General features: G+C 32.1%; 1 protein-coding gene across 6 annotated transcripts in view; it reads left to right on the forward strand.

Annotated features, from left to right (window-relative positions):
* Positions 1-24,385, forward strand: part of LOC130441056 (protein pangolin, isoforms A/H/I/S) — a 398,392-nt gene that overhangs the window by 215,400 nt on the left and 158,607 nt on the right. The gene's annotated exons all lie outside the window — the stretch shown is intronic.

A 24,385-nucleotide genomic window follows, 5' to 3' on the forward strand; every position in this document is an offset into this window, starting at 1 on the left:
GCGCTCCTTATATGTGGTCAGACACGACACAGCTTTGCTATTCACTCAAAAATGGCCATTTTAATGATCGTCTGAAAATATCTACCTACATAACCAGTACATTAGGGTCGGAACTTAACAACTATTTTAGATTTTAGTTAAAAATACAGTTGACGCAGTTTTTTACCCCCTTACATTCACAACAACGCAACAATTGTTTTGTCACTCTTTCAGGATTAAACCGGGATATTTAGAACTATCTTTATACCATGGTTTTCTAACTAGCAAAAATTTTAATCGGCCTTTTAACCATTATCAATATTAAAATCGAAAAATCAAGAAAATAGCAATTATTATAGGTATGTTTTTAAAAAATTTTCAACCAACGTCATAAGGTCTAAGGGGTCTGTTTATACCAAAAGTGTGGACTGGAGCATTGTCAAAATGTTCGTACATCGCGTAGACTAGAACATTGTCCTGAAGCAAGCGCACACCTCGGCTGATTTTGATGCGCTTCATTTTCATAATTTTTTGACGTAGTCCTTAGTAATATGCCGCGGTCACTCTTTTATTTGATCCCTTAAAGTTAATCAGAACGATACCCTCGTGGTCTCAAAATATTGCAGCCAACACTCTTGTGGTGTGGCTTTTGCTTTTTTGGCGAAGTCTCTCCTTTTTCTATGCCACTCCATGGAATCTCAATGGATGTCGGATCATAGTAAAAGAACAAAATTCATCGTATGGTCCTTTCTTGGTCCTTTACTCGACGCTGCTTTTGCTTTGCGCTGAGAATCGAGGCACCCATCTTGCACTAATTGTTTGTCATATATAAATTTTCATATAGGATCCTTAGAACACTTGTTCTGGAAATTCAGGTTTGTTCTATTATCTGTTTTGTTTTAAGGTGCTGCGCCGGGCACTTTTTTTCAATCTCTTCCACTAATTTAATGTTTCCTGGAGTATTCACCGTCACCGGACCTCCCGCACGGGGTCATCTAATGCTTCTCTCAATTTTTAATTTTTGAAAATGATGGACACAAGTTACCGTAAACAGCTTTGAATTTGTTTTTGATTTATGTTCGTATTAATCATTAGTTAGTCAAATATTAACTGACTGGTCGTTCGAGCTCTATTATAATAAAAGGGATCGAAGCAGCAAGTTGAAAATTTGTGTATAGTCTAGGTTTTTGAGACTTGTTTTTAACCTGTATTTAAAGATTTTTGCGAACGGACTCTTTATTGTAGGAAGCCAAGAACAGATGGAAGTATATTATATCTTGATCACTTTTGACACAAATTCACGTGAAAAAAAATATTTTTCACACTTCTGAGGCTTGCTATTAAACCTTTCCCATTCGACATACAATTAATTTTAGTTAGATATCTTTCTTTTCTACTAAATTTAATTAATTTTCTTTCAACTATGAAAACGGAAAAAGCTGAATGATAAATTTTATTTAGAATAAAGTTGCTGAAACACTCTTTCTGTTTGTACTATGACCATTGTACTATTTTATTAAATAATACGGAAATTATACAAAAATTCATCAATAAATTTATTTTAATACTGTTTAATTTTCTTGCTAAATTAAAAGAAAAAATAATAGTTAAAGTTGTCATTTCTTCATTGAAAAATTGTCAGATATTATGAAAATTCAACTACTTCTTGGATATTTCTGTGTTATTAGGAGTGTTGAAAAATGAAATGAAATAAAACAGAGATGCCAACAAGAATTTTAATCTGACATCAGTACATCTCATTTGTCTTTATATTTTTTTTCTGCTTTCTCATCTGGTAAGATGATGGTCTTAAACCCAATTAGATGACGATGAGATTTACGATCGTTGAAATCTATTTTTGAAATGATTTGGGATAAGCTGATTATAGTTCTTACGTCCCATCTTTTTTTTTAATTGTGAAACGAGATTTGAAATAATTTTGTTGATTGTCATCAATAAATTTTCTGTCACTAATTACAGAAATTATATTAAATGAAAAAATCAGATAAGAAACAATGTATAGAACAACAAATAACTGGAAAAGTCTGTAGTTTGGCTGTCAGTAGATTAAAAACAAATTTTTATTAATTTGGGCATTTGCTATCAACATTTGCCGATTTGATCTTAAGAACTCCCGATTATACAAATCGAGATACTTAGAAAATGTGTACCATCTTCTTGGAACCAAATACATTGGCATGTATTTTAGGAACCGAATTAATTATTGTACAAATTCCAAATATTGTAGTTAATTGAGAGTTTAGTCAAAGAATATTGGTCCTACAAGTTCACTGACTCTAATGAAAAACAGATTAACTCGCCACTTTTCAGGAGTCCGCTTACAATAAAATAATCAAAACCATTCCTAAACCGTATCACAATTTTAAGTAAAGTAATTTCTGTTATAAAAAGGTTATAAGTTATTATTTCTAAGCACAACATTAGTATCTTCAAATACTTCAGTTCAATAACTTTTTTGCAATTCATTTGAAATTATTACTGTTAGTATATCCCACCGCTTTAATTGCTTTCGTTAGCCGAGCGGGCTAAGGCGTCAACCTTCGTATTCGTCGGTCGCGGGTTCAAATCCTTTTCTAGCTGAAAAAAAGCTGAAGTCTGGGAATAGGAAAAAGTCTTTGGAGGTATCTAGAATACGGTGGCTGTGAAAGCAATTCGAAGTCCAATTCATGTAATTTTGCTATTGTTTACATTGATTTGTAACACGTTGCATTACCTTGATGAAACAGCACTTCTTCAAATGAAGCCGTTTTTCGACGATTCCATTCTACAAAAGCTCTAATAGCTTCATAAGCATCCCAAAATATTGATACCATAACCTTACCATACGATTTTTGCGTCTTTCCACGTTTTGGAGTCGGTTCTCCACATGCAGCCCACTGGACCGACTATTAAGCTGGTTTATGCAGTTAATTAAGGATAATTATAAATTACTGGTAAACCAATAGAAATTTACTGTATGGGTCCTTTTTGTTATACAAATGTGGACATCTTTTGACACTGTCTGTTAGTGTTCTGTCGTCTAAAGGACATTGCTGATTTTCGTGAATTTTCATATCAACAATTTCTGCGATTTGTCTTATAATTTATTATAAACCTACATTTATCGTAAGTTTCTAGTTGATCTATCATTTATTCACAAAATTGCAAGTTTCTATCAAGATTGTCTTTCAACCATCCCAGGAGGATTGAATGTTTGTAAGGATGCAATTTATGTGCCTCAAAAATTGTACAAATACTTCTATACTCATTTCGTAATTTCCACTAAGGACAGTTTCATAAATTATTGACTGTATAGAATTTTGATAAAAACTTCAAGTTTATTTCAAAGTCTTTTATATTGACATGTCTTTGTCTCGTAAATTATTGGAAAATGATTATTTACGAAAGAATATATCCTATTTTCTAACTAATTAAATAAAATATTCAGATTTGGTCTGTAAATTTCTCCAATAATAATACAAAAACGACGCGGAATCACGAAAAAAAATCATCAGATAAGCGAATAGGCAAGCAATTAGCATAATTCCAAACAATGTCCACCTATCGTCCCCGTACACACGTCATCTATTATTTCATTATTATTCTTCGGGACTATGCAAACAACTAATCAGTAGCGTGACGATGGGATTTAGAAAAGTATATTGACAAACAATATCTTCGTTGAATCAGTAACTCTACTCGAACAATTTTATAAATTCAAACTGTATTTTGTCTTTGCCACCCTCAAAATTGTTAATTATAGATACAATCTGAAATACGCCTAGAAGACAATCCTGGCAATTAGAATCGACATGATCCCTTCAATGGTAGTAGTAATTCATAAAATCATTCAAGAAGTAAAAAAAGTGGAAATCGTATAAAGGGTTTCAACAAAATACTTTGTTACGCAGAAGATTGTGCTCAATCCTAGAGGACGATGAAAATAACGAACAAATTCTTTCAAATTCAAATTCAAAGTAATATATCAACTTCTAAATCGTTAGTAATAGTAAAACAATCCAAACGATTGTAACCTATGGGATAGAGAACTATTCATAGGTCTTCATCTCAACTATGCATTTCGGATCCCTTTAAAACTGTACACAAAATTGGTAATAAATATAACTCAGTTTTTCTACGTCATTCAGGTAAAGAAGAGAACTTCAAGTAGATGCAACAAAAATTTAAAACATAATAGAATACGAAATATTTGTTAAGCAAGGTACTATTTCAATCAAGATATTGGAAAATATGCCAGTAGAACCACCACGTTAACAGAATTAACTTCGAGAGTCTATGCAGTAGAACTAAAAATGCTGAGGTCGCGATTGGTTAGGAAGCATTATAAGAGTCGCAAAAGTTGAGTAAAGATTATTTAATTTAACCCCCTAAAAAAATGTGACGAAAACCCCGACTCAACGTCTATGCTTTCGTCCACTATAAAATTACGGAATTACGGTTTTAATCATACAGTTGAGCAGTAAACATGACGAAAGGAACTGTGAAAGTATTATGAAACTGGAACTAATTCAAAACACGCATACCATGATGAAAATACCAATAAAAAAATAAAGAACAGATTATTCATAATTGATAAGGTTGATTACTGAGATTAGTTGGAATGAAGATAAGGATTTTCAGAATATCCACTTGGGAGTTATTCTGTTTGTTCAGGAGAATTACTTTAAGATTAAGATAACCGTTTAAATAAACAGATAATTCCGATTGAATGAAACGAATTAATCACAAGTTCTCTTTATATGGACTAGGTTTAATAATTTTCTAGTAGTTGTATGTGTACAGTAAATACACAAATTTGGGTATGTTGAAATTAATATACCTAAAGAAGCGTTTACAGCAGATATGTAGCTTTCATTGTAGTATCCATCAAACATTATCTTAATATAATAAGCAAGCTGCCTACTAGAATGAGCTCAGTCGTCGTTACTCTGGTAAACATTGATTTATGATCTCCTCGCTAAATTATCCACGGCGAATTTTTATTCACTTGGATACAAAATAACGGTTTGAAGAGGTGGTGTTTGGAAAAATACAGTTAGACATTAATATTGTTGGCAACTAGGTTAAACAAGAGAAATAGTCAATATTTAGACGATACATGAAATGGAATACCTTGAGTTACATTTTGATATTAAGCAAAAGCTGCCACGTCATTGATCAGATGCAGAAGAATGTGTAGAAAGAACTGTGGACTCAATTATAAGATAACCCTTCCATTATACACACACACAGTTAGACCAATGGATCGGTGATGTGGTGGACAAAAGATGGAACGAATTACAACATTAGACTAGGTTTAATTAGGTTGAAATAGCGTCTCTACACATACGTAAATATAGTGATTTCTATTGAGCTAGTTTATCTTCTTACCATGAACTCAGCTATATCTGATTTTCAGTCAAGGGACTTCTAAAAGTATTTCCAGGAAGATATAGCTGACAGTCATCATTCTCTTACTACTTGGTGCAAGACATATATGGATATAAAGTGACAGTATAAAGTGACAGATAAGGTTAGCTTGCAAGATATATCCCCACAATGGAATTTATATCTTGCAGCATCTAAAGGAGACTGGAAGGGAAATGTAGCGCTAGAGATGGAATCAACTTGATATAGCATCAGTAATAGTGGGACTAAAACAAGGTAGTAAAACTAACTCAGGATACCACAAGTTTCCAGACGGAATTGACTGCGGTTCATTACTGTATACAGATATATCAAATTAATAGCGTTGACAGAGATAGTGGAAAAAATTACTACAGTTTTGCTGCATTAACCTCAATAAGATAGCAGCTTCCACCATATAAAGTGTCCCAAATATATAACACAGTTAAAAATTGAAATTTAATAATGAGATATAATTTATGAGAGTTTAGAGATACGGTCCTGTAGAATAATGAGGACGAAAGAAAAGCAATGCGGTCGGCTAGATAACAATGCGATTCGCCGTCAAGCACTGGATTCAAGGGTGCGAAAGTGATCCGATAGTGTACAAATGTGTACGGATGATTAGCCAATCGGTCAGCAATGGAGACCGATAGAGACGTGACCCACGAATAGCTCTCATCACGCCAATCATGGTCCAATAATATCTGGTTTCGAGGCGCTATGGGCAATTTGGCAACAGGACGAAATTGATACTTTTCTCGTCACGGATACTGATTTTGATGGTTGTTATTGTTCACAGCTCGACGAGACCGTTTTGTTGCTTTTTTTCTCGCTTGTTAACTCAATTTGTTTCTTTATGTCGTTTTTGTTCATTTCTCGCAATTTTCAGAAAGATTGCGATACACAATAAACAATTCAAATTGGCATATAATTGCTTCTGATTGATCCATTACACAATCTCGAATTTATTATTCATAATTAAATTATACAGAGGTGTTATAAAAAGTTTAAATATAATTAAGTTTTATTACCATTTTTTTAATGAACTTTAGTAGCAATATATAAAGGTAATTAAGTGAATTACTGTTAATCTATGACGCTATTTGGGATTTGGGGAGCGCTAACAATTTATGAGTTGATAATCTGTTTACAGTGCTCCAAAGTATATATTCAAAGTGTCTCTTCATCTATGAAAAATTTGTTTCTTCATTCTAATTCGTTATTTGATACAATTCTGATAGTTGGAAGCATCTTATTACAATTTGTATTACAATATTACGAGCAGGATTTAAATTGTCTTACAACTATGACTACGGACACCACAATCTTGGTGGTAGATCGTGGGAAAAAATGTTGGGGACTGTGAGGTATGTAGCGTAATCATCTTCTTTTGGAAAACTATGTAGGGTGACTAAATATTTAATGTCAATTAATGAAACATTTACTTCAAATTTCAAATGTAAATATTTCCACTACACTGGGTCCGAAAAGTTTCCGAGACCTAACAAGGAAATGTACATTTTTTTTATAATAATCTCTATTTTTAAACCTTAATATCCTTTTAAGTCTACATACTTTTTATAGCAACCCTACTATCCTGCAAATGAAACTTTAAGGTTAGGAAACAGGGACAAGTTCCTAGGAGCCAAATCTAGTGAATACCGTGACGCTTATTCATGCAAGTATTCTTGTACAGAGGTGGCGAATACGGCTATATACGTTCGCAATAGGTCATTAGCTGCTGGTTTACAAAAAACTTGGACTGGAAGTAAATTTAAGTCATCAGAATTTTTGAAAGGTCTGTAAAGGTTCATGTCCCAAAAGAGTAAAGACTTAAATGGGTCAAAAAGGCTATGTTAAGAAACCGAAACATGTATTTTACTGTTACAATAATCAAGTATCATTTGGTGAACTTTAACGATGATATCGTAGTTTTCGACGGTTCCAAACGATTGTCTGTCGTCAGTCAAGCTGATATGGTCATGTTCTCAAAATATGGCGGTCGTAAATGATGGCATAGAGCTTCCATACACAATGTTTACACCCTTTTTAATTTGCGTATTACCTTTCGAAAACAAATATTTAATGACAGCTGGAAAAAACTCTTCATAGTAAGGTCGGAAACATTGTAGACAAAGTAAAATAAATGAAAAGTGTTTTATTTTCTCATAAAGAAAACTATAGTATAGTTTAATTGGAAATAGACGATAGCACAATTTTTATGATGTGGTAAACTGCGAAAAATTAAAAGAGAAAAATTGTGAACAACAACACGGATCGGACTTTTTTGGAAGAAGATCGATACAACATCTGCAGTCCTAGACAAAGATGATATTATTTGTTTGGGGAGGCAATATTTGAGAGGTAAACTAAGTAATTTTTTATTTGGATGAAACATGGATGAATGAAAGAAACTATTTGCCGAAACAAATACCATTGAACCTTTTAAACCAACACAAGTTGCAAGAAGGCGTCGAGATAAAACGCTTTGAATACGGGTTCAAGAAGAATGTTTAAATAATTTTAAAAATATATTCTACTAATAAAGTCAGATCCTCTAAAAATGGACTAGTATTTCCCACTAGGGAAATTATTTGTATAATCCTTTCTTTAATCAGAATTATATTGGTGGGCAAACTATTTTTCGAAAAAAGTAGTATTTTGTTGCTGATGTACATAAATGGTAAAATGTTTAGATGATATAAGAAAAGATTGAATCAAAAATATGTGACTAATGATTTTTTCTATGGATCAAATATTTGTTAATTTGAATACAGAAAGTGAAAGTTGTTATGAACAAAACTAGATGGATATTTAGATATATACATGGATTGATATAGAATATATTTCAGTCAAATAATAATTTTTTTAAATCTTAATGTTTCAAATTTGTTTAGTTTTCGTTGGTAAATGTAACTTCTTATCAAGCAGTTAAACTATATGGTCACATTTCCATTTTTAAGTAATTTTTACTGTAGGGGTTTTTATATTTTTTTCTCGTAAATCATACACTAATAGAACACGGATTATCTTTTGTCTTATCGTTAGTTTGCCTAATTTTGAAAACTAGTCTAGGTATTTGTTTTAATTTTCTAGAGAAAGCTTACATTTAATACAAATCTTACTTCTAAATAAGTGAGTGATTAATCTATAATTTCATGAAATTATCACGTTTTAAGACGAAAAAATCTGACACTGACACGATAATACCCACAGATTAATACTGAAGAAATTTCCTGGGATTTTGTGTTGCCACTGAAAGAAATCTCGAATATCAGCTTAGATTCCCCGTCGGAAAGAAACCTTAGTGAAGCCCCTATTCGCTTCGGGGAGAATTTCTAAATCGTCATGCTTTAACTTATACTTTTTCACTTTCTTTTCCTCGTAACTGGATCTCGATTTACGATGTATTAAAAAACATCATCCGAAGCCGATTGCTTCGTGCAAACCTTTGGATTAAAAAATGTTATGGGATTAACCAGATCGCTAATATTACAGAAACATGGTAATTTTTCTCAGATAAGATAATTTTGTTAATAAGTATCAGTGTTAGTTGTAGTCAAATTACATCTAATCTGTGATATGAATATGAATTTCAATATATTTACGAGGCCGGGCTAATAGCGACTTTGTTAAAACACAAGATTTTGGGAAAAGAATTCTTGAATTCTTGAATTGAGTTGAATTTTATTAAGTGGACCGAAAAGTTTGTAGTCTAGCATATAGATGGCGCTACTAGTATTAAATACATATAATTTTCAGTTGGTCCTAACCTTCAAAAAGATGTATGAAAATTTGAAAAATGTTCCATTAATTTGTAAATTATAGCATTTTGTGTGGAGCAACTTTTTTTTTTGTTTTGAAAATTGGATAAAAAGGAATTCCGTTTGTTAATAAAGCATTCCTCTTTGGCAAAAAATATTATTAAAGACAAGGCTTGGTTCTATAAACATTATTCTGATTTTGCCCCAGGAATATCAACAACATGTGGTTTGCAATGTTTAAACAAGGTAAAGACGGACCAAAGTCTTATAGACCAATATCTCGAACAAGTAAAATGTGGAGAAAATATTGAACTGTAGTTTAACATGGCACATGGAAAAATTACCATGATAAATAAAAAATAAATCAATATTCACGATGCATTTGCAAATGTTATGCAAATACTATGTGCATTTTTAGGTCTCGAAAAATCTTACAATCTAACTTGGAAACGTAAAATCCTACAAACTTTTATAGATTGGAAATTCATCGATATTCCTAGAAATTTTTTTGATCTTGTAATCAAAGCAAATGGTGCAATGTCTAGTGACCAGAAACAAAAGAATGGAATTCCTCAAGGATCTTTCCGAAGGCCAACATTATTTCTTGTGGCAGTCAACGACTTTACTTCTATTAGTCTTTTGCCTGAAAATAGACTTCACTTTCAGAAATTTCTTAATCACATGAGCTGAATTACTTACATTTTTTGAGATCAGCAAATAGCCAGTGGTCACTGGGGACCAGATCTGGACTGTTTGGTGGATGAGGAAGCAATTCGAAGTGTAATTCGTTCAATTTAACCATCGTTGCCATCGACTTGTGAATCGATGCATTGTTTTGGTGAAACAGTGGTTTTTTCTTCGACATATGATGCCGTTTTTCCATGATTTTTGCATTCCAACGACCCAACAACTCTTTCTTACGATTAGACATAGCCAATTAGTGGAGTTTTTTGGAGTAACTACCTCAATTGGACAAACAGAACGTTCACCATCATCGGTGTCTGTACGACCACGTTTAAATTCAGAAAACCAATAACAAATAGTTCTTTTCGTAGGAGCAGAGACCGGATGATATGAAGCCATTGCTAAGCTAGTACAGTATTTTCTTCATAAAGAAGTAATGATAAATTAATACACGAAATATTTTGAATCCATTGTTTTGAAAATAACAAAAGTAGCTTCACTTAAATGGCTGTCACTTTTTTCTGACTAACCGAAATATCATGAAATTTCACATATAGTCTTTTGAAAGCTGTTACTTCATTAACGTCATATGGATTTGACAATGGCAGCGCCATCTATGTGTCATTCAACTATAGAGTGATAATATATTGGGAAGTACTTATTCCAAAAAGTGTTCTACTCAATTAATTTTTTTTTCTATTTTATTAAGATTAAATGAATGAAAATTATTATTCCATCTTGTCTCATTTATTGATACTAATAAATGATATCATTTCTCCCGCGGCGGATAATTTTCCAATAAGTTTATAATTCATATTTTCAATCATTAGTCATTCCCTTTTATATTGGTTAAACGAATACTCAAGTAAAATATTAAAAAATAAGATCAAAGAGTTTTCCTGTCATTTATCGATATGGATTTTACTGTCACTATTAAAATTGTTTTTGATAGTTATCATTAAGAAATTTAATGTCTTTGCGGGACATTTTCCGAATAATAACCCATTTGGAAGCTTTGTGAATAAATATGAGTTTAAGTAGATACATGCGGATATATTCCATAAGCCTTTTATCATGTAAAGTGATGCCGTGTTTTGAAATTCAAATTACTCAAAAGGCAAATCCCAACATAATTGCCAAACCGCTAAAAAACTAAAAGAATAATGAATGAAATCATATTTCAACTGCTTAGAGAATAAGAAGAATATTTTAATCAATTATTATATTAATTTTACTGATTAATTTGATAATATTGCAAATATTTTCAGTACAGTACATAGTAGACAGTTTACACTACTCCTTCACCAACACTCACTTCACGTCTTCCCAGACTGAACCAATGGTTGCAGAAACTCCAACTTAGTTATAAATGGTTAGATTAGACACAGTATTCATGACATGTGATGGTAATGGTTACAATCTCTTTTAATTATCAGTTTTCATGTTCCATTGAGAAAATATATGCCACGTCTTCTGTTGTGTATATTTTATGAACAAATTACTTCTAATTTGAGTTGCCTGTAAACCTTCAAGTTGAGGAGTTATCGGCAAGTTTATGTAGTTTCATTCTACTGCAGAACTACAAGAACCTTTTAAAGGAAAAGTCACTTTTCACAGTTTCACGCACTTTCGTACAACTGTATTAGTTCTGATAGATTAGTTTTCGTATGAAGAAAACTGTTGTTTTCGTTAGAAAAGAAAAGAATTTCAAGTGTGAATATACACATATGAACACGTATGACACAGAACGCCCGGGATCGTCATTTATTGTGACGACTTCACAAATGGTTCATAAAATGTCCGCTGCTGTATTTATCGCTCGTTCAATGAAAGTGGGTGTCGCTTAATACTTATCAAAAGCTCGTTCACATTAAAAATTAAAAAGAATGTTTATATATCTTCAAATTTAATCCAAGTGAATCGTCGAGATGTCACAGGAGATGATATTTAAGTAAAAAAAAGAAATACTGGCCAATATTATTACTATATACTTATACTTATATTTACTGTCTCATTTGTCATAACACCTTTAGACTGATTCCTGGCAAACGCATAGTTTGAGGAAGTTCCGAAAGATTGGATGGTTTTAAAAAAATTAGAAACTCGCTGGATTAAATTTATGGATTTAGAAAGAGAATATGATAAAAAATGAACTTTTTCTATGATGAAGTAACTTAAATAGCACATATTTCCATGAATAATAGTTCTATGCAATATAAAAATAAATGCTTTTGGAAAGCGATTTCAGAATAATAAAGAGGTAATGACAGAAATAAAAAATTATTGCTTGAAAAGTGTTAAAGAATGAAATAATTTTCCCAATCTTTTGTCAAACGGGCTTTGTAGAGCATCCATATCTATAAAACATTAATTTTTTCTGTTTCGAAAGATAATACTATGAAATTGGTCGCTCTAACTCTATTGGATGTCACACTCACCTTAGTTTTATAGCACCGTATGACTGCAGTAAACTATGTTTGATGTCTATGGCTTTCATAATATCTCACACTTTAAATCTTCAATCGATCAGCACTGCATCCTGATTGTTTTGGCTGTAAAAACCTCAAATAGGCGTCTACAACGTTCAGCATCTTTGGTGCATAACGAAAATTAGTAATTATCTCGTTGAAATTAATATTGACAACTTTTCATATCAATTATGAACCTTATCCTTGTAGATTTTTTTTACAGTCTCTGAAGACTAAACGAAGAGATTGAACGGATAACAATGTTTAACTTGGTTATGTGAAGACTGGTCATTAGACGTAGAGTCGGATAGAAAAAGCAAGAAGCTCATTCATGAAGTTCAAAAACGAACTCTCACTTTGAATAAGATTCACAAAATGCATGCTATTGTATGGTATGGAAGACAGGACAATAAAAGTTAACACAATGAACATAATGGGTGCATTTGAATTATAGATCTGCCGAAGAATTTTGGGAGTGGAAGGTTAGAAAACCTAACGAAGAAATTCTGAGGAGAATAAGGAGAGAACGTTAACTGCTGGGCATGATAAAACGTAGGAAAATAGTATACGTGTGATACGGTGGGAAATGTACCATTTGTTTCAACTGTTAATAGAAGTAAAGAAGGAAGAAGGGGGTTGGACAGGATGTCATGGCTCCACAATACAAAAATTGAACAGAGATGAGAACCATAGGAGAATTGATTCATACTACCAGTGAAAGAATAAACTGGTCAGAAGTGATCACAAACTGAATAGCAGAGGAATAAAAAGAAGACGACAACTTTTTTATCAAAACGCGCGTTTAACTAATTATAAGAGTTTGTATAGTGATAGTAGATATCAATATTATAAAGTTTTTTAGGTTATCTTTAAATCATTCTCTACTTTATTATGAATAAAACCCCCGAAAAAAGTCCTCAACTCCGCTAATGTGTTACCAGTTCTCATTAAGTGCATAATTAGAACATATTTTATTGGGATTTTAATGATCGATATTTTCCTTTTATCCGTCATACCTCAAGTTCCTTTGGGTTCGTTAAATAGCTGGTAATTCTTCTCATTAGTGCATTCGGAATTATTGAGACAAGAACGAATCACAGCTCTATACGGGACGTCCAAACATTTTTTATACTGCTTTGCTTGACAATCCATCACATAGTGTTAGGAGTTGATTTATTTTTCATTGTTCTTAGGGGAAGATTATTCAAAATAAAATCATATTATGTTACAATGGATTTTCATTTCCCTCTTCAAATACATTTCTTGAAATCTATTAATTTTTAAGTCATTATCAGTGCGGGGTCCCTCCGAAAATTTTTAAACAAAAATCTATCTATGAACCTTTTGTTTGTTTTTAAAGTAACATCCTTTTCTCATGTGTTGTAAACATCATAGATTTTTTGGCGAAAACAAACAAAACTTCATTCCTACATTTCCACTTTAATGTGTCAAAGTAAATTAAGAATCCAGTAGAACTGAAAAGTTTTAATTTGAGCGACGTTGTATTAAAATTTCACGCTGGTAGATTGGAAGTACTTTCACCTTTCTACATATAATCTGTTTGCTTAGGTCTGCAAACAATTGATAGATATTATTTTGAAAAAAATGAGCATTATTTGCGAAGAAAATTTATGTTTCTCGTTATATTTTGATAATACCTCGACAAAACAGAATAAGAAATAAGTACTAAAAGGGTCAGGAATACGCATCTGATACCTGAAAGAGAATAAGAAAAATATAAGTTTGCCTAAAGTTTAGAACTTGAGATATTTGCAGCCTTGAACTATAGATTTGATTTACTCCTAAACGTCTAGATCCTTTATGCTATAATAGACTGTATCCTGGACTTCTTTTATTAAACTTGTTTCTTAACTTGGTTGTCGTACTCTAAATATAGAAAAGTATTTTATTTTTTGTAATTATGTGAGCGATCATTTTCCTTTCTGAGAAAGATAAATTGACAATTCAAGCTACGCTTCGATACATAAAGTTTCCAGATTCCAAAACTATAGAAATTGTTATCATTTTTTTAATCGTTTTTTTTAGAAAGGCTCAGAAAGCTTTAGAAAACATACTCATTTTTTGTTATTTTGTTTGATTATTGTTTATAATTGCTTGAAATTTGAAACAACGTAGATCTCTAAATAAGAAACACAAACGTAGACTTAAACTTCTCACCAAACGATTATTTTAAGCTCAAAAGGTAATCCAAGTGAGCTAAATCAAGTGAATAGGGTGAATAAAGCGCAGTTTGGCTAATTTCTATGAAACAATCGAGAACGAATGAGCTGGCACATTGCCGTTTTTTACAAATTTGGTATCAAAACGTGCAATTAGGCACCATATTGTGCAATTATCATTTTCGTTTTTTCTAAATAATCAATAAAATCTTTGTAATTTCAAAGTTCAAAGTACTGTATCCTTTTTTGCTGGTCCCTCCAATCACTACGGTACATTTTATAAATAAAATAATATTTACAATAACATGTATAAGCGGGAGTCCTTTAAATAACCAAATAAATTTTCTATATACAAAACCATAACCTCATTGGCTGCAGAAACGGTTTTTGCTTTCTTGGGAATACGTTTATCGAATGGAGTCGCACTGCATTTTTGTTTCTGGGGTAAAATAGTTTTATATACTGTGATACTCAGTCCACCCTTTTCCAAGATATCACTCTTAAGATGGTGACTAAAATATCTCCAGAAAAAAAATAAACACCATAATTTATAATTTTTTTAATAAATTGAGTGGAAAACAGTAAAGCTGTAAAATGTAATATAATTCATAATAAATGCTGGAAAGAAACATGTCTAACCAAAATTGATATCAACGATGGCTGTCGTGTAGACAATGATTTAAAGTCGCTAATTTCACCCCCATATTATATAACATGAATATTGAAAGATATTTAATTAAAAATATTTATTTGATGTAACTATCCTTTATTATTTTTATTTGTAAAACTGTTAAAAATGGGTTAATTTATACTGAAAAACCTTGTAAATTGCAGCTAATTTCCATACAAAAACAATTCCCAGTAGACAAACTTTGTATCACCATCCTTCATAATATACGATTCCAATAAATTTGTAATATTTTTATCGCTTATTTCCTGCACTGTTTCATGTAGAACAAAACGCTTTATATAATTTTTCGAACACCTGGTTTAAATATGGCCTGTTAATTAAATTCAAGCCTCCGTTTGCTGCTAAACCGTGTGTCACGCCTATAGGCCGATCACATTCGTCATATTTATCCTTTCTCGCTATAACAATAACGCCTACTGGTCTTCCTGCTTTCTGTCGCAACTCGGAGTTATCGCTTTCGATTGTTTCTCATATTATCATTGCCTCCAGGATTGGGTTCCAGTCTTCTGTAACATTAAAATGTATCAATTGGAAATTCAAGTCGTTCGACCATTTACAATATTTGAAAGTAAACTATATTAAAACTCTATACGGGAGTTAAAAAAGGTGTGCGTTAAATAATAGCATTTTTGTCATTTCTCATGTAAGTTTCATATATTTTGAAATAATATGTGAGTCCTACCCTGAACAACTTCTCCTTCGTCCGCGCTCAAACACCAAAGGGAAAAATTTCTTTGTACATTGTGAATTGGTAGCTACTGAATACGATTAAAAACCTACGAAGGTTTCTTGGTTTACGGCGGACAGCTTGCAAAAGTACAACGTTTTGATATAAATTCAAATGTTTGTTGTTAGCACGGTTAACATAGGAAAGTGGGAGTTTGACACTTCAACTGAGGGTGTTTTTAATATATTGTTTCTGTAGTAGCTCTTGTAACCATTCAAATAATCCCACTTATTTTCTTGTAGGTTTCCTCTATATATTTTTCCAAAAAAATCATTGTTATTATAAAAATAGTTCAGTTTGTATATATACGATGTCCTAATGTGATTCCAGCTGAACTGTTCCAACCAACATAAGACCAAGATTGGGTGTAATGTAAAGATATTTTTTTTTAAAATGAGTTTTATATATTAATAACATTTAAGTGGTTTATAATACAAAGGGCGACTTGTACAGTGTTGTGTAAATTCAAACGAAATCAAGGCATATGTTGATTACCGGCGATTAACCTTAACTCACCGTCCCACGTTTTACTGTTCAGTTTTTGTTCTTTTGCGTACGTTTTGAAGAAACCACGTTGTAAGATTTTTTTGTACATTTTTTTTTGGTTTGAGAAAGTATTGATGACTAATAGGATTATTCCATCGTAAGGTAATACATCTTGGAACAATATGAAAGCGTCCTCCAAACAGGATGTCAGACAAAATCTGTAAGGTATAGAAGAGGTCTAAATGTAAATGTTATTCATCTGATACGTTTTTACACAATGTGGACATACTGATAACCCATATCAACTAATTTAATTTAAAACGAACGTCATAATTAAAGATACAAAACATTTTTATCCATATTGTAAGTATAAAGACGAGTGAATTAATGTCAAACAGGTCCGTTCCTCCTTGTTCACTTTGTGCAGTGGCAAATTTCTTGCCTTCGTCTATATTTTATTTATCATAGATATTTGGAGGGTGAATGGTTGCAAGGCTTAAAAGCAGGTGTTCTGCTTAAATAATACAGTCTTCAATTCCCCTTCATTCTTACTTTCCATAATAGATAATTCAGATTTCAGTTCTTCTTTATTATTACTCTCCACAATTTACTTTGAGGTTATAAACAATGATATTTTAGTTAAATAATATGATACGTATATTACACATTTTACTTAATTCAATGATTTAAAGTAATGTATAAAGTAACTGGAAATGTATAATGAATAGTCATCATAGTAAACGTACAGTGCAGATGGTAGTACAGAAAATAAATTAAATTATGCTACAGTTAGGTCATACATATGGACTGAATTGGAACACCAAAGAGGATCAACAATATATTAATAAATGAGAGCTTAAGTAAATGGATTATTGTCTACTAAATCCTCCAGACCTGTTCGGTCGAATCGACAAAATGAAGAAAGAGAAAGCAGAAAAAGTCTATAGATTAGGGATTGATGCACCAGTTCATCGCTGGAAATATAAAGTACAACAGCTTCTGAATACGAGCAAAACAAAACTACTTGTAGAAAATGTAAACAATTCAAAGTTTAAACTCCATATATACTCATGTTAATGTAACCAAAAAGTTTACGAAATTTACGAAAATATGATCTGAAATCCCATAAAACGTTATACGTGTACGTTATAATTAAACGGACTTCGAGCTGCTCAGTGACTAAACTAACCTACAACAGTACCTCCCGATGATAAATACAGAACGCATTCATAAATCCTGTGTCCCACACAGATGCATCCATTGCAATTACAGGTTATTAATCAATCCTCGAGTTCCTCTTTATCTGTTACACGAGATAGAACGACAGAATGACTCTTGGTGAGATACGATAATTGAATCAGTTTTAAAATGACAGGAATGGGAGATTGGCTGCATGCCATTTATTTTGCAATTATAAACAACATTTTCCTATTACGAACTAGATTTAGAAAAACCCGTTTTGATAGCTGTGTATGGTCGATAATATTACTAATGTAAAAAACATTATTAAAGCATATACAGAGCTGCGCTAAGGAATAGAATGTTCGATAAGTAAATTAAAAAAAAATAGGTGAATTGTACCTGTATTGGAAATATTTGTTACCAATCAATGTAAAATCTTTTCCTACATCTTTTACTACTTAGCTACAACCCTACTCAACTTACATGTTTAAATCTGACAACGCAACATCATTTTTCGTCGTCATTGGAAAAAAAATATTTTATTGGTTATAGTTACGTCCAAAGTAAGTTGTTCCGGTATTTTTTTCATGTTAAAAGTTCAACTTTTTTGGTATTATGTATATAATTAAAAGCAAAAATATTTCAATACTATGGAAATAGAATTAGAACTCATAAGAATACGTAGTGAAATTATATTGAAACCGTTTTTCAGCACTTGAAAAAACGCCAATTCGAATAAATAACTCTGCCGAAAATTAGCTCAGCTTCTTGTCAAAGGAAGAATTGGAAGGGTTCAATTTATATAAAGCACTAAAGTAGGGGCATTATCAACATAGCACCCAGTTGTCGTACTGCTTTGAATAGACACAAGCTACCAAGCAATAGCCTTAAAACCATTTCTTATAAGTCCCATGAACGTAACTTTTAACAGCAAACCCGATATCACTTTAAAACGACGTTTTATCCTTCTATGGACGTCATTCGTCTCTGAAAACGATATTACGCTTTCCGAGTTGTATTTACATGTACTCGGTCAACCATACTGTTACTCGTATACTATGACCACGTAGAGACTAAATACAACCTCTTACGGGGGTTTCTAAACAACTAAACGATCACACTTTAGCATAAGAAAGAAACATACCGTCGAATGTAGTATTTGGGTAAGTAGAGAATCAACATCTCTGAAGTCGTCTCAAAAAATGACATTTAATACTATATTATACATGTCTAGCTGTAACAAGGAGGGACACAGTGGATTATAAGTCGTATCGGTTCGATTTTCAAATTAATTTAATGTAATGTGGTGAAAGTGCACACAAAAACTATATTTTGACGTATGAGTTGCTCTCACTCTGAAATAATTTCGAAATTTAATATTTCGTCGACCTTTTTGTCGATATTAACATCCCCAATGGCTCGCAGTTGCAAGGAGGGGTTTGTAATCAATGACTAGTTTCGACGTTATTACGTCTCATTACCACTCTGATATATATTTTCTATTGAAATAAATGAGATAATGGAAGGAATGAAAATATACAGTTTCGGTATTGTTTTAAGCCACGGTAATAGGTGTTATATAAAATCCAATAACATCACTTCCTGTTTACTCTGCTGTTATCTCTTTTAAGATCCTCATTAAAGCTAACTGCTTATTGTAAACTTTTAAACGTAGTAGAAATGGAAATAGAATCTTCTTGAATTATTATTTGATTAAACTGTTATGAATTAATTTTAATATTTACTTTGTTGTTTTTAAATCAGTTTGATAAATGTTTTTAAGGATTCATAGGAACTTTTGACATTTCTTTCAACGATACTGAAAGTGTTTGAAATCAAAGAATATGAAAAAAGTTTTTGTGTGTTTTTTAGTTTAGTTATCATGTAACTTCACTGTTTTTTTTGTTCAGATTTCATTAACGTCGCTTTCTATGACAATTTGTCTGCTGTCAAATGGAACGGAAAGTGTTGAAGTTGGGTAATGAAAGATTATGTGTTTATAATATCTGAACATACAGAAAAATTTAGTGATCCTCACATTATATTTTTCAAATGTTTTTACTAAAACTTTAACATGAACAAAGAATTCAACATTGTTTTTTAGTAACATTATGTGAAACGTATCACGAAGATAAAACAGTATTTTGTTGATTATATTTATAGAAAAGTTCATCTGATATCAAATATGTTGTTTTAATCACAACATAGTACAGATAATAACTCATTCATAAATTCTGCGGAATAATACATCGTGACGATTACAAAACTAAAATAAGGATACAGGAAGCTTCAAACTTGAATAAAGAATAATTATTGACGTTAAAAATAACCTATTCAACTAGTTCATTACAAATTCTTCTTTGTTGACATTTTCGATTCACGTTCCAACGTTTTTTTCAGGCAACTGTCACAATGGGAACACTGAATACTCTGTTCACACTACAACTACACCAACACTTGAAATTACACTATCTAACGCGCGTTTCGATAACAAAGTTATCGTCTTCAAAGACTGAAGGTAAACTTAGTCAGTCGACTGTCAGGAAATAATGCAAAAACTCATTAGGATTCCGCTTATACAGCTTCAAAAATTGCTCAAAAGTGCCTTCACAATGCAATTAATAACTAGAGCCTTCTCATACAGTATATAACTCACCCGATCTTTTCAAATGCTTTCTGTCTCTACACCTGGACGTGTCTAATTAAAAAAACGATGTGTGATCACATTTAAAAGAAGAAGAGTCACCATACACCAAACGCTGTTTGAAAAATAAAGATGGATAATACTACTTTTTCATTTTTCTATCAGTTTAGTACTTATCGGACTGTCCGCCTAACTAATGAAACCGTCCAAATTTCAAATGTCACATAATTAACATCGAATTTTCATGAAAAAGCAAGACAGCATTATTACTCAATGAAACATACATAATTTTCTCATATTTTCCTATAAAAGAGATTTTCAAAACAAAATGTGAAGTCCATCACCGAGGAGGTCGATGAATCGGAGTTTCAGCATCTTTACCAATCTACAGATTTGGAAAATGGTTACTCAATCAATCGTTTGGCGTTAAATCTTCTAATAAATCGAATATGTGATTACTGAAAAAATCCAGGTACCTATCACCATATAAATTTTCAGTTAAAAGATGATCTATTAATTGGCTGACTTTAAATGACTGTAGGTCATATGATACACTTTTGACTTGTTAATTCTGACTACACTAGTAGTGTGTATTATAGGAGAAAACACCTGCAAGTAACAAGACAGTCTCGTTTACAGAATTTGGATTGAGTGTTGTCCTTTCTTGTGATGTTTGACAAAAATTCATTCTAACCGTAGATCGTCTATAAATAGCTTTTGGACTTGTCTGGACTTGTCTGTGGTAGTAAAGATGTAACTGCTGCTTTTTAAGTATCCTACAAGTAGTTAAAGTCGTTTTTGCTTGTCTTATCCAATTTTTTTCCTTAGCAAACCTCAATCTATCTGACTGACGTAATAATCTTTTATTGTAATACCCTGTATAAAAAGTACATTGTATTATCTCTTGAAAGTATAAATAATAAATTCATATAAACAAAGAATGATCGCACAAAAGAAAGAAATCAAACTATCATATAAAACGGAAATAATCTAGTGGTCCAAATGTACGTTTTTTATTGGACGGTTTTTCGCTGTACGTCGCATCGTTATAGTCATTTTTGGGAAACGAATAGACTAACGATATACCATTAAAAATTTGTATGAAATTCTTCTCGGATCGAAATTTTCTTTTTATTTCATCAAAAAGACGTCGCCGTCCGGTCCATCCATATTCCAAGGATCACTCGACGTTGGAATTTGCATGCAATAACTCTGGAATGGCTGGTTATTGCGTTCCCTGGATAATGAAATACTATCGGACCCCGGACCGAATGAGAGTTCGAGGCTGACCCGCCCCATTCCGTATATTCGCTTTCCCTTAGGACCCCTCTCCCTACCGTCTCGGGGTCTTTATGCTCTTAAGATCCCGTGTAACGAAAAACCTTCTCAGAATCTTACAATAAGATTTGCAAGGATCGTATTTTGCATCAAGGAGCATTTTATATTTGTAAGGAAGAGACGGTTTAATTTTGGAGGAAGATGAGGATGGTTTAAACTGCTATACAGTGCGTCTATTAGCTAAAATCCCGAAGCAGGTCGTATTTACTGTTTTTGAAAAATTGATTTTCAATACAAGGTAAATAACTTTACACATTTTTCTTTCAATTTGTTGATTTTCTTTTCAACATCTGATATAATGTGTTAGTTGCTAAATATGGGAAAATAATAGGACATCTTAAGTTAATTTCACTTTCTCCATATTCCGGAAAATTTAGGAGATATGAGTGAAGAGCAGGGAAAGCGTATGCATCAGGATTTACACCTCATGGAAGAACGCTACCAGGGTTTCTGGGATACAAATATGATGCTTGACTATTTTTGTTTTGTGATACGTCATTTTCCAAAGTTTACACACCAAAGAAAAGCATTAATACTCGACGATTTACTTGTAGTAGTTTTTCTTAAAAAATACGTGTTTCTTTCTGTTTTATACCTACATCACTAAAACTGAGAAACTAGAGCTGATAAGAATAATCTAATTATATTGAACTACATGTCATATGCAGTCAGAAACAGCAAATATTTTTTCGACATGACTTATACTGTCAATTAGTGTAATACTCAATGTTTTGCCTTGCAGCTTCATTATTTCAACTTCAGCGAGTAAGAATTTAAAAATTTTATAATCTCATCGCTCACATTGATTGCATAAGAAAGAATTACACACTTTTACCTACAACGTAAACTGAATTTTAATAAAAATGATAAATTTAATAAAAGCGCGGCACCGCGCACTAACTTAAATCTAAACAAACATAATATTAATAACAGCGTTGTAAATCTTAGGGATTATTTATGTTTCTTCTCACACATTTTCAACTTTCTGGCGCTTTTGTACACACATTAGGCAACTTTTGTATGTGTACTTTAGGCTTACGGTAAATTAAAGACTTTCAGAAAAACAGTAGCACGAGATCAAAGGAAATCAGCGTCAGTCGCAGCATTTCATTCATGAAATATAATAAAATGTCGGTAAAGGGACCGGGAAAGAGTCAGTGAACTTTTAATATTATTTAATGTTTATAAAATTATTGTAATTGTATACAAATGAATAATTCGAAATTTACTGAAAAAATGAGTGAATTCTACCAATAATATTTTTATCTAAAAGTTGTTGCGGATCATGTTTCTCGTAATGAAAACAACTTATCGGTTCTTATGTTCTAAATTCACAAAACCCTTCGTGACATACTCTACACGTTAGCGAAAAATATTTGACTCGACTGTTCCACTACCGTCACGTGAATGTAAGGTGAAAAATTCATTCACTCAATGATATTCTGTTATAAATTAATTTTTGTAGCAATAAAGCCACATATTTTCACTTAGGTGTGGGTTAGTGAAGTTGTGGCGTAAAAAATCATGACAACTTTATGACACAAGAATATTCTGCATAGAAATAACTTTTTGTTACTTGTTTATTTTCTCATTATTTCTTCATGTTTTGGCGATATAATTCTTGTACGTCGAAGTTATAGTATAGTCAACTCTCTTTTTCACATCTTTTTTCATAACCGGTTTATACCTGCAGAGAAGCAATTCCTATATCAGGGCCCACTCCAACAAAACCTCCTTCTGTTTAAATTTCACTTATCCTACCAAATTCTATCCAACGAATCCCTCTCTCAATCTCCCTTAACTGGTTTATTTCTTTATATCACCCTCCTTTTTCCCTACAATACTCCATGCCGACCATATATTGTTTATAACAGTGTTAGATGTTTTCTTCTAATTCCTTTTGGATGCATGTTTACCTGTCTCAAATCTTCTTCCGCTTAATGTAAATCTTACCTACAAATAGAAATCGCATGGCCCTAGATCCGACGAATAAAGTAGTAATATTCATAGAGCATTTAACCTTCAGGAACCCAAAGAAGATACGCAATTCTATGAATATAAAAAGAAATCATCATCATTGCTTCAAACTTTGATTTGCACTTTTAGTGACTCTTTACGTGTTATGTGAAATCAACCATAGCAATCGAAGGGATATTTAACCGACGCGATGGTTACATGGAATCAAATTACCAATTTTTTCGATATTGTTTTTCATTCTTTACTTGAAAAGGGGACCCAAACGGGAATCAATTACACCGTCTTCTCGATTATGTTGAAAAGGGTTAAATTACTTCATCGCATTTTTTCAAAAATAACTTTGGTTCAAATGAAAGGTATAACAATACTAAACTGTTTATAGTTATAATAGGCACTGAATGCATAATATAAGGTATCCCTGTCAGTCCCGTTATTAAATAGCGATGCCTCGTATTCGACTATAGTTGACTGTAAATACTATTAACGTCAATTTTTATAATCATCAAGTTTGATTTGAATCTTATGTGCCCAATTTTGGGTTAATAACTCCCTGATATTGACTTCTGGCAACAATCGTTTCTATTTGATTCAGATAAGATGCTTTATCTATCATAGCGGGTGAAAAATTAGACGTTTTACGCGCAGTTGATTACATCTCTTAATTTAAAAGGTGGAGGTGATTTACTAAAATTACCATATTTCAGGTTTTTATGACATCAGGAGGTTGAGAATATTGAAGAAGTCGATAAAATTTGAAGTATACATATACATATCTACAATTGTGTTTTACGAAACATGGAAATGGGTCCAGATTAAATTCTTAATAACACTAATGAAAGGTGTGAGATTTATTGAG

The sequence above is a fragment of the Diorhabda sublineata genome, chromosome 3 (genome assembly GCF_026230105.1).
Source record: "Diorhabda sublineata isolate icDioSubl1.1 chromosome 3, icDioSubl1.1, whole genome shotgun sequence".
In the NCBI taxonomy this organism is placed as follows: Eukaryota; Metazoa; Arthropoda; class Insecta; order Coleoptera; family Chrysomelidae; genus Diorhabda; species Diorhabda sublineata.